This window comes from Sturnira hondurensis, unplaced genomic scaffold (genome assembly GCF_014824575.4).
Source record: "Sturnira hondurensis isolate 20B ecotype Veracruz unplaced genomic scaffold, ASM1482457v3 Scaffold0013541, whole genome shotgun sequence".
Classification (NCBI taxonomy): domain Eukaryota; kingdom Metazoa; phylum Chordata; class Mammalia; order Chiroptera; family Phyllostomidae; genus Sturnira; species Sturnira hondurensis.
Genome location: NW_028086172.1, coordinates 1,448,224 through 1,458,306, shown reverse-complemented (window position 1 = coordinate 1,458,306; position 10,083 = coordinate 1,448,224).

Here is a 10,083-nt window from a genome sequence, read left to right as displayed (position 1 = left end):
TCCACTTCTACCCCCTTTCCATCTTCCCTTAGCTATCTGAAGATAATTATTGTTTTTGTAAAGTTTTCCCTAATTTTACCCCTGTCTTTATTTGCTTTTATTTCCCTTCCTTTGGTTTGGTCTCTGTCACCATGAAGGTTTTAAAAATTTCCATTACTATTATTTTAATGGGGCTTTGCGAAGCAAGAGTGGACACATAGCTTTCTCAACCTATCATGTTCAATTGACAGTCTCCAGGTGATTTTCAGATACATGAAACCTTGAGATCACAAGGTATATCCAACACTATAATATCAAGCAACCAGAGAGATTATGGGGCTGATTCTCTTTTTAGGCCATATTTTAAATTTCCAGAATTTCTGAGTCTTAGGCACTGATTACTATTTTTATAGTATCTTGATTTTTTCTCCCCTAGCTGCAATATCTTCTCTCATGTATCTGAGCATATTATTTATTTATTTTTAAATTTTACTATGGCCCTGAATTTAGCTTTCTTGCTCTCTCTGTTTCTCCTTCCCTCCCTCCTTCCTTCCCTCCAAGTTTTCCATGTTTATTTTGACCTCTACTTTTTTTTAAATCAAGAGCTTTCCTTAAATATCTTGTGATATTTGGCTTCTCATGCATGTTAAAAAATGAAGCATTACAAAGCTGATTGGTAGTTATAAAGATATTTTCAGACATATCAGGACTCAAAAAGTACCTTCTTGGCAGCACTCAGAAATTACTGTAGAATATCATCTACCAAAAGAAAAGAGTAAATGAGGAAAGAGGAAGATTAAATGAATAGGAGATCCAACACAAGATGATGACAAAGGGAATTCATGGAACAATAGACATGCAACTGACTTGGAAACTAACCTGAAGCAGAGCAGAAAGGTGAAGGGCTCTAGAAGGAAAGACTTGTGGGCAAATGGAAATTGAGAAATTATCTGACATGTTTGCTTATGTGGAAAAAAGTATTGAGACAGTGATGGAGTGTTTGGATAAAAATAGTAAAAGGAAAAAATCTAATTATATATGAGGTATACATTGTTAACATCTAGAAAAACAAAAGTAATTAGATAAGGGGAGTATAATCACAATATACTAATTGGCTCAACTGTGAATAGGATGTACATGATCATATAGTATCAGCACTGAATACAGATTTTCCCCAAATTGTGATGTGACTATATATACCAGGAGTGTGGAGCCGAGGAAAGAATAAGGGTGGGAGTGTAAGAGACCTAAATTCTTATCTGCTATAATAGAAAGTGAGAAGGTAATATTTAAAGGTGATTGATCAAAAATACCAATACAAGCATATATTTAGAAATATGGAGGTAGGCTTTCAGTCAAAATGACAGAGTAGGTAAATGCTGTACTCACCTCCTCCTACAACCACTTCAAAATTACAACTGAACTAAGGAACAACCACCATTAAAAAACACCTGAAGTCTAGCAGTACAGAGGCCCTGTAGCCAAGGATGTACAGGAAAAGCCGCATCAAAACTAGTAGGAAAGGCAGAAGAGTGAAATAGACAGGTCCCATATCCATGTGTGGTAGGTAAAATTTGGGAGGGATATTTTGGTTCCAGAGGTCCCCTATGGGAAATCCCAGGCCCCCCACCAGGTTCCCCAGCCCAGGATTCTAGTGTCTGGAAGAGAAGTCCCCATAACTTCTGGCTGTTAAACCAGCAGGAACTGTGACTGAGTGAGAGGGAGGGCTTCTGGAGTCCCAGGCATTCCCCTTAAAAGTACTGCACAGACATATTTAGACTCACTCCCTTTGAGCTCCAGTGCTTGGGCAGCAACTCACAAGTCATCTGAGACATACAGGGAGTAACTGAACTATCTGGCCTCAAGGTGATGGCTGAAGGTGAAACTTTCTCCCAGACAGCAGTGCTGGCAGAGCCATTGTTCCTTTGCTGAGCACTTCCCTCAAACAGCAGGATGGCAGCCACCATATCTGTCTCCATCAACCTGGCTGACATTATTTCTCACACCCTGCTGATTTCTGGAGATTCTGTCCCTTCCAAGTTGTGGCCCCAGTGGCTTCTTCATACACACAGTCTGTCTTGGCTCATTCTGTAGACTTTCCTAAAATCTCTGAAAGAATGTTATTCCTCTTAGTGCAGGGGTGTCAAACTCATTTTCACTGGGGGCCACATCAGCCTCATAGTTGCCTTCAAAGGGCTGAATGTAATTTCAGCTCCTTAACAGTTAAGGAGTAGTTACATTTATACATTCCTAAAACTATTTAAGCCCTTCGAAGGCAACAACGAGGCTGGTGGCCCCCGGTGAAAATTAGTTTCACAACCCTGTCTTAGTGTATTAATATAATATGTTAGGAAATGTTACTTTTCTTTAAAATTTAAGATTCCTATAATACAGATCAAGCAATGGCCACTTAAGAAATCAAGCTGAGAAAATGTACTTCTGATGTCACAGGTATCTGTGCTTATTCAATTTAATTGTTTTAATGCTTTATTTGTTTTTATATTAAATATAAAAATTTGGATTTCTCTGTTGCTAAAATAATTACACAATTCCTATTACATTATTTATTTGCACACATTAAAGTGGTATTATATAACATCCAGGGAACACCAAGGGTGCTCATTAACTATTTCTCAAATTTGATTCCACTTCTGGGGTAAAATCGTCAATATAAGAACAGAGAAAGATGACCAGGAACAAAGACTAGATTGCCTTTTAAATAAGAGATATACATTTTTATAATTCTCAAATAATACTTGAATCAGAAGTATCAGATAATTGAATCAGCATTGTATGTATTCACTTCAAAATCATTTATAGAAGACTTCAACCAAACATTCTGATTAATTGTAAATGTTTGCTTCCAAGGCACCGGCCAACGTTAATCATTACAGCCCTAATATTATGACTCAGTAATATGACTCTGACCCACTTCTTGAATTCAATTCTCATATGAAAATTTGAAAGCACTAAGCCTCGGAAATCGACTGTTGCTTTTGTTTCCTAGTTCAGGTGGAGGAACCGTTATATCACACATGTTTAAATGTGACACTTATAACGTTTTTTATAAGACATGGATTCATGAGACTTGGTTTCAGTGACATGGGGAAAAGAAAAGTGGTTGAGACCCAGAATCCGCCTGTTGGTATCTAAGGGTTTTCCTTATCGGCACACACTGGCCTAAGCACCTCAGCACTTCTTCAGCCGCATAAAGTGATCCACTTGCCCATTCGGAGTGGTCACTATCTGTGATAGATATTTTTGTATTGTTGTTTGAGATATTTTTATTCTATTCCTTAGGGAAAAGTAAACTAACTAGAAATATTATATGTAATTCTGGTATTTTTAAAAGTCAAGACAGATTACTTTTAAATAAGCACTATTGAACACAATTAGTTCTTTGTAAAATCTGGCCACTTACCTGAAAGTTATCATTTGTAGTCAATAGGGTTGCATCTGATTCTTGAGAAGACTGAAGTAAAATTCTGGTTGAAAGAAGGGGAAAGGACTAGTCAGAGAGCATGTATGAATGACCCATGGACAAGGACAACAGTGTGGGATTGACTGTGGGAGCAGGGGGCAGGCTGGGTGGAGGTGGGCAAAGGGGGGAAATTGGGACAACTCTAATAGAATAAACAATAAAATATTTAAATTAAAAATTCCACAATATCTCTGTGTTTTCTAGTTTAAACAAGAGGTCACTTTCCACCTTGAGGTACTATATGTTTGACCCTGAAAAATGATAGGAGGGCACTGTTTAATAAAAAAGAAAGAAAACTCCTACACAGCTAGATTTTTACAGCTATATTTAGCCTAAGTTATTTAATACCTTATTTCTGAAAGAATCCTAAAATATTTTGACCAAATGTTAACACTTTTTTTCTTTAAGGCAATATTTTTGCAGAGTCACGAATACAAGGAAATCATTTGTGGTGACATCTCAGGAACCTGCGCACACAGAAACTTCTCCAGATAAGAGCTACAGATGTAGGCACATTCTATAAAAATAGCCAATTATTATTGAAAACAGTTGGTAAGTAAGTGAAAAAGAAATATTATTTCAGCAGAGAATTTTTATAAGTTTAAGGTGCAAAGAAACCCATAACCTGTGTAGTTTACACTTTCATCATAAAGTAAAACATAAACATGCTAAAATATTGGGAGTCCACTTTATTTGAAAACAAAAATAGTTACCTTGATTTGCAGTCAAACAATGCTGTGGCAGATGTACTATATACTAAAGAGTTCTACCAAAGTCTTTATATTTATTTTCTTGTTTATTTCCACTTTATTTTACTTTTTTATTGTTGTTCAAGTACAGTTGTCTCCATTTTTCTTCAACCACTCCCCCATCCCATCCATCCCTGCCTCCCACCCTTGATCTTACCCACTTTGGCTTCACTGTATGGTACTTTTTAAAAAATTTAGGCAATTTAGTTTTGAAAAGTAAAAGGAATAAATACCCTTAGTTGTCACTAGATGGCAGTAACTCCAGGATGGGTCTCTTGCAGTAAAGTAGTAAAATGGATTTTTTTTTTGCTTGCACCAAAGACAAAGATATTATTGACTCATGACAGATTTTAGTGGTAGTGGTGCAATGATTGTGTGTTTGTGGAAGAAGGGAGGAGAGATGCATGAGTATATGAGTGAATGTTTTTATTTGTGTTGAAGATGTTCATAGCTTATGAGAGGATTGAAACTATTCTAGATGCTTTTTGTGTGTGTGTATGCATAAAAATAAAACCAAAGAAGGAATTAGAAAAAGATCAAAATGTCACATGATTAAATACAGAACACTTTTATTTTCATACATTGGCTTTATGTACAGGGGGCTCTGTATTTGTATTCCAAAAAAGAATGATTTACAAGTCATTGCTAATGGTAATAGTAGCACTAATTTTTGCATAAGAGCAGGTCTCTTCTTCTACTTGACCTTTTCTTTCTTTTCAGCCATTTTGGGCTCAAAATGCATCCATTTGGCTCTGTATTTTAAGTAGACAGTTTAGATATGTTGCTTGAAAATGCATGACATATTCATTTTGAAATGAATTTCTGAGACTCCTTGTAATAAGTGGTATCAATAGAAATATATACACATACTTTGGTGTGAAGAGCAATAGGAATAAGTATAATTTGCCACAGTATTGGCCTCATATTGAGAAATTCTAATGAGTAGCATGATGAACAACAGTTTAGGCTTAGAACAGATATTTTCAGAAGTCAGTATGCAAACAGCATACAAACATCAATTTACATTCAAGGGCATTTGGTTCTATCATCGACCATCAGTTATTGGTGAAAAATGTGCTTTTGGAGCAGTGAAATTTCCCACTCCAGCCCTAAAATTAAATTGATATCTGACATCCAGATAGGTGAAAACAGTTGCATAGAATGCAGAATATGACATTTTCAAAGAAAAGACAAGAGATCAGATTTCTTTCTGGAAAAAACCAAAGGCCGATTAGCTCTCCCAGAGCAAGATGAACCCTGCTGAAGTTTCTAAAAGGAGAGAAAGAATTTTGGACAGAGCGGAACTTTGTATTCTTTTAAGCAACTGTTTTTGCATGACTGCTCCTATGTTTACACCTGTCAGATTGCAATGTGAACTTGGAGAAAAGGGTTGGAGATTCAAGTAAAATAATGTCTCTTGTATCTGTCATCATTATGAAGCTAGAAGTTAATTTTCAGTCCTGGTTGGCGTGGCTCAGCACATTGAGTTGCCTGCCTGCAAACCAAAGGTCACTGGTGCAATTCCCAGTCAGGGCCCATGCCTGGATTGTGGGCCAGGTCCCCAGTAGGGGGTGCATGAGAGGCAACCACACCTAGATGTTTCTCTCTCTTTCTCCCTCCCCCTGTCTCTAAAAGTAAGTAAATAACATCTTTTAAGAAAAGAAGTTAATCTTCAAACTGAAGGGCTCACCCCTATTCTTCATCTCTCTTTCCATATTTATCCTCTATCATCTTCATGCGTTTGCCTCAAATCCCTTGCCCAACCTACACACTCTCATTTACCTAACTCCAAATGGTCCTTCACCCTGACTCAAGCACCACCTCACCCAAGAAGCCTTCTCTGATTTACCCTCTGTAAGAGTTAGTTGTCAAATCTAGCAGATAAAGATACAGGAAATGGTTACATTTGAATTTTAGATCAGTGATGAACATCTCTTTTGTTTAAGTATGTTTCAAATATTTCATGCAGTGTTTTTACTTGCTAAATCTGGCAACCCAACCTCAGTTAACAGCTTTTTAGTCACTTCCAAAATGCAATATTTCATTGACTTTATCAAATAATTCCCAACGAGAATTCCTTCATCACTGTTAGCTTTGTACTAACAAACTAAATATGGGTTTTGTGAAAGGACCGATGATTACAAAATGCTACAAATTGGCCTTCAACGAAAAAGGCTTCATTGTTCTCTTATGTCCTGATCACGCTATTTTTATATCTCTATTCCATTACTTCTAAAGGGAGGACAGACAGCCTACCATTGATAGCGGATAAACATTCAATGAGATAGAGCAATGTAACAAAAGAAGAGTTTCTCAATTTACTTCCACAGCAAGAAAGGTTTTATGTCTGAGTGTCATGACTCAATGGCTAGTGGATTAAAATATAGTTATTGTAAAAAGTGTAAATGCCTTTATCAGATGTACCACCATAAATGCCCATCACTGAAAACATCTCCAGGAAATCGTTCTTTTATTTATCAGGGATATCATCTTTAAAGCATTAAAAACAGATGTCATTGCATTACTTCACTGCTGATATATGTAATAGAAATGACACACTAATTAATTTAATGCTGTATAAGTGTACTATGTATCATGGCTGACAATAAAATTATGAAAACATTAAATTATAATCAGTGGTAATTCATTATTTATTGATTTTACATTATGCACACATTAATACAATGCACTTAATTACACAGAAGAGAGGATCGTTTTTCTGTTCATATGCAGACATTTGAATTCATTAGTTTTATTTAAAAACAAAAAATTAAGTTTGAGTAATAGGAGTTGATCCAAACTGCAATGAGAATGCACTTGGGATATTAACATCAAACTGATTTTAAGCTCCTTTAAAAGAATGCTGAAAAAATATGAGCTTTTGAGCAAGATTGCATTAATTTAAAATGCTGCTCAATTGTATACTCGTATCTTGGAGGTGGCCAACGATTTTTCACTTTCAAGAACTGCAAAGCCTGAGAGACACATGCCCTGAGCAATGCCCAATAGAAGGTCTTGTGCATAGTAAGAATGCAACAAATATTTGCTGTCTACAAGCTGACCTTGAAAAATACATTTTTATGATGGAAGTGCCTTCTCTAGGTTTCTGGAGAAGGTAGTGTCACTTCTGTCTTGGGAAGTCAAGGAAGACTTGAAGAGAGAATAAACATTTAGAAGACAGATTTTTATAAGGTGACATATAATATTTTAGGCAGAGGAATAACATACACAAAGGCTTGGAGGCATAGAAGAGAAATGCAGGCTTAGGAGATGTTGACTATAACACTGTGACTTGTAGGCGAAGAATAGGAAGACCAAGATAGGGTGGCTCCCTGGGGCTGGGCCCAGAAAGCAGGGTGGAGTGAGCTGGGTGTCTAGAAGAGGTCAGCTCAGAGCAGAAACAAGTTACATTACTTAGCATCACCACCCTAGATAATTGTTCTCCTAACCTTCCCATAGGCCGCAAAGCAGTCCCTTGGCTTGGTATCTAGCTCAACCTGTTATTTTATATATAAATACACTTTTAAGAGGAAATCATTCTATTTGGTGTGGGTCATTGGAGATGGATGGAGGCTTATTATGTTTTTTCTTAGGATGTAAAACTATTTCTTCTACTTTAAGGTTTCTGTTAAACAGAGTTTGATTTCCATAATATTAGCAAAGCCCAAGCCGTAATGATACTGCTCCTAATAGCATGACCTGAGCTCCACACTACAAGCCATAGTTTTCTTTTTTGTTCTGAGAGGGAATTCTTTGCATAATCATTTTTCAAAAAAGAAAATGGATGGCTCTGGATGTGAGCAAAGAGGAAGTCAAAATTCTGGTTGGTGAAAGAGGGGAGGAGAATTATAGCTTCTCTTTCCTACATGGGGGTGTGACTCGCACTTGGCTACAAAGGTGTATTGTTCAGGTTTCCATTATTTGAACAACCTATCTGGAGACCTATTTCCTGTTAGTTTTTCCATGTCTCTTATAATCTATATAAATTACCATCCACGGAAACAGAGAAAATGTATGCATCTATAGAAAATTCGAATGGAGAATGGAATGTAAATATCTAAGGCTGGCCTTGGCTTTCCAGTCCACTGTCAATATTAGTTTTACTTCAGTACCAAGGCAAGTTAAGATATTAAACAATATTCCATGTGTTACATTTAAATTGAGTTCTTTTATGATCCAGGCATATGTGTGGCTTGTTTGTTTCCTCAAAGAGACTCATACACTTGATGGAGTTGACTGCAATATTATAACTGGTTTGGGGAGAAGCAGGATTATAGGTAAAAGCTCTCTCTGACAATATCTTATATCTCCTTTGCTAGCTAGCATCCTGGGAGTCTCAAGGGAGTCTCATGTCTGCAGAAAGAAATGGTGGCAATAGTCCTGGCTAGTGAGGCTTGGTTGGTTGGAGCATTCTCTGGTAGACTAAAGTGTTATAAGTTCGATTCCCTGTCAGGGCACATAACCACATTGGAGGTTCAATCCCCTGTCAGGGCGTGTGTGAGAAAGCAACCAATCTCTCTCTCACATATCTCTGTCTCTCTCTCCCCCACCCCCGCCCTCACTCCCTCTCTCTCCAAAAGCATTGAAAATCTGTCCTTGGGTGAGGATAAAAAAAAGAGAAAGAAATAGTGGAAATAAGAACTGGTAAAAACTAACATGTGAGTGGAGCTTCACAGTCAAAATTGACCATTCTATTATTGATATGAAATCAGCAAAATTTTGGTACCCAGGCAGCATGGAGGAATACAGAAGGCTTCTTGTTTATTTTCCTGCAGAGAACCCATTAAAACTAAGCACTGGAAGGATAAATGGTCAAGATAAAGCGCAGTCAACCACCAGATAAGGATACGGATATATATATATATATATATATATATATATATATCAGGAATAATACATTATATCAAAAAAGATGTATATCCAGAATATATGTGTGCATAGACATATGTCTATGCCTATGAGGGTAGGAGAATAACCACATATGTCTATGTGCATATGTCTATGCACACATATATTCTGGATATACATCTTTTTTGATATAATGTATTATTCCTGATAAATAGATTATTTAAAAATTTTACCATAAATCAAAATCAACTTTGTACTTGACCCTGGATGCAGATGTAGTACCACTACCATCTCTTCTGACATCAGTGAAAATCACTGGCAATCAGGTAAAGCAGACACGAAGTGTCACAGGTGCATTCTTCCCCAACAGTGAAGGCAAGGTTCCTCAAAATCTCTTCAATAAGACAGGTCATGTTTGAAAAACCTACAATTTTAGGCATCTACATTTAGTAATACTGACCAGAAGAGTGCACTGAAAAACCCTTATAAGGAGATTTTAAATGCACTAATCTGAGAGGATGACTCTAGCACATTAAGAGACAGTTATAAGTGCTTTTTTTTTACATTGTAAATGACCGGTACTGAAGACTAGAAAATTAGTGTTCATTTGTCATACTCTGCTCATTAGGAACTGCTCAGGATTTCCTTCTTTCTCCTGTCTCTTCTTGCAGTTTCAAGGACTTATCAGCTCATTTCACTATTGCTGGTTGTACGCATGTTAGTGGATGGGTAACAGGGTTCATCTGTATCTGTCTAGTCCACTGTCCAAGTGCTCCAGATCTTTCAGGTGTTATGACATAATGTTGCTTTCTCAGACTGCAGGTCCCAGGGAAGCACAGACCCCTGGAAAAAGTCTTTATGGGAATTTTTAAATGACCCCATTTAGCTGAGATAGTATGTTTCAACTGTTCTTCTCACAAAACATGCTGTTGGTTCCTCTTGCCTTTATCTCAATTCTCTCCTCCCTCAGAAACTTGAACACAATTCCAACTCTTGGGTCACTTTTCCTCTGCTTTCTATATTGTC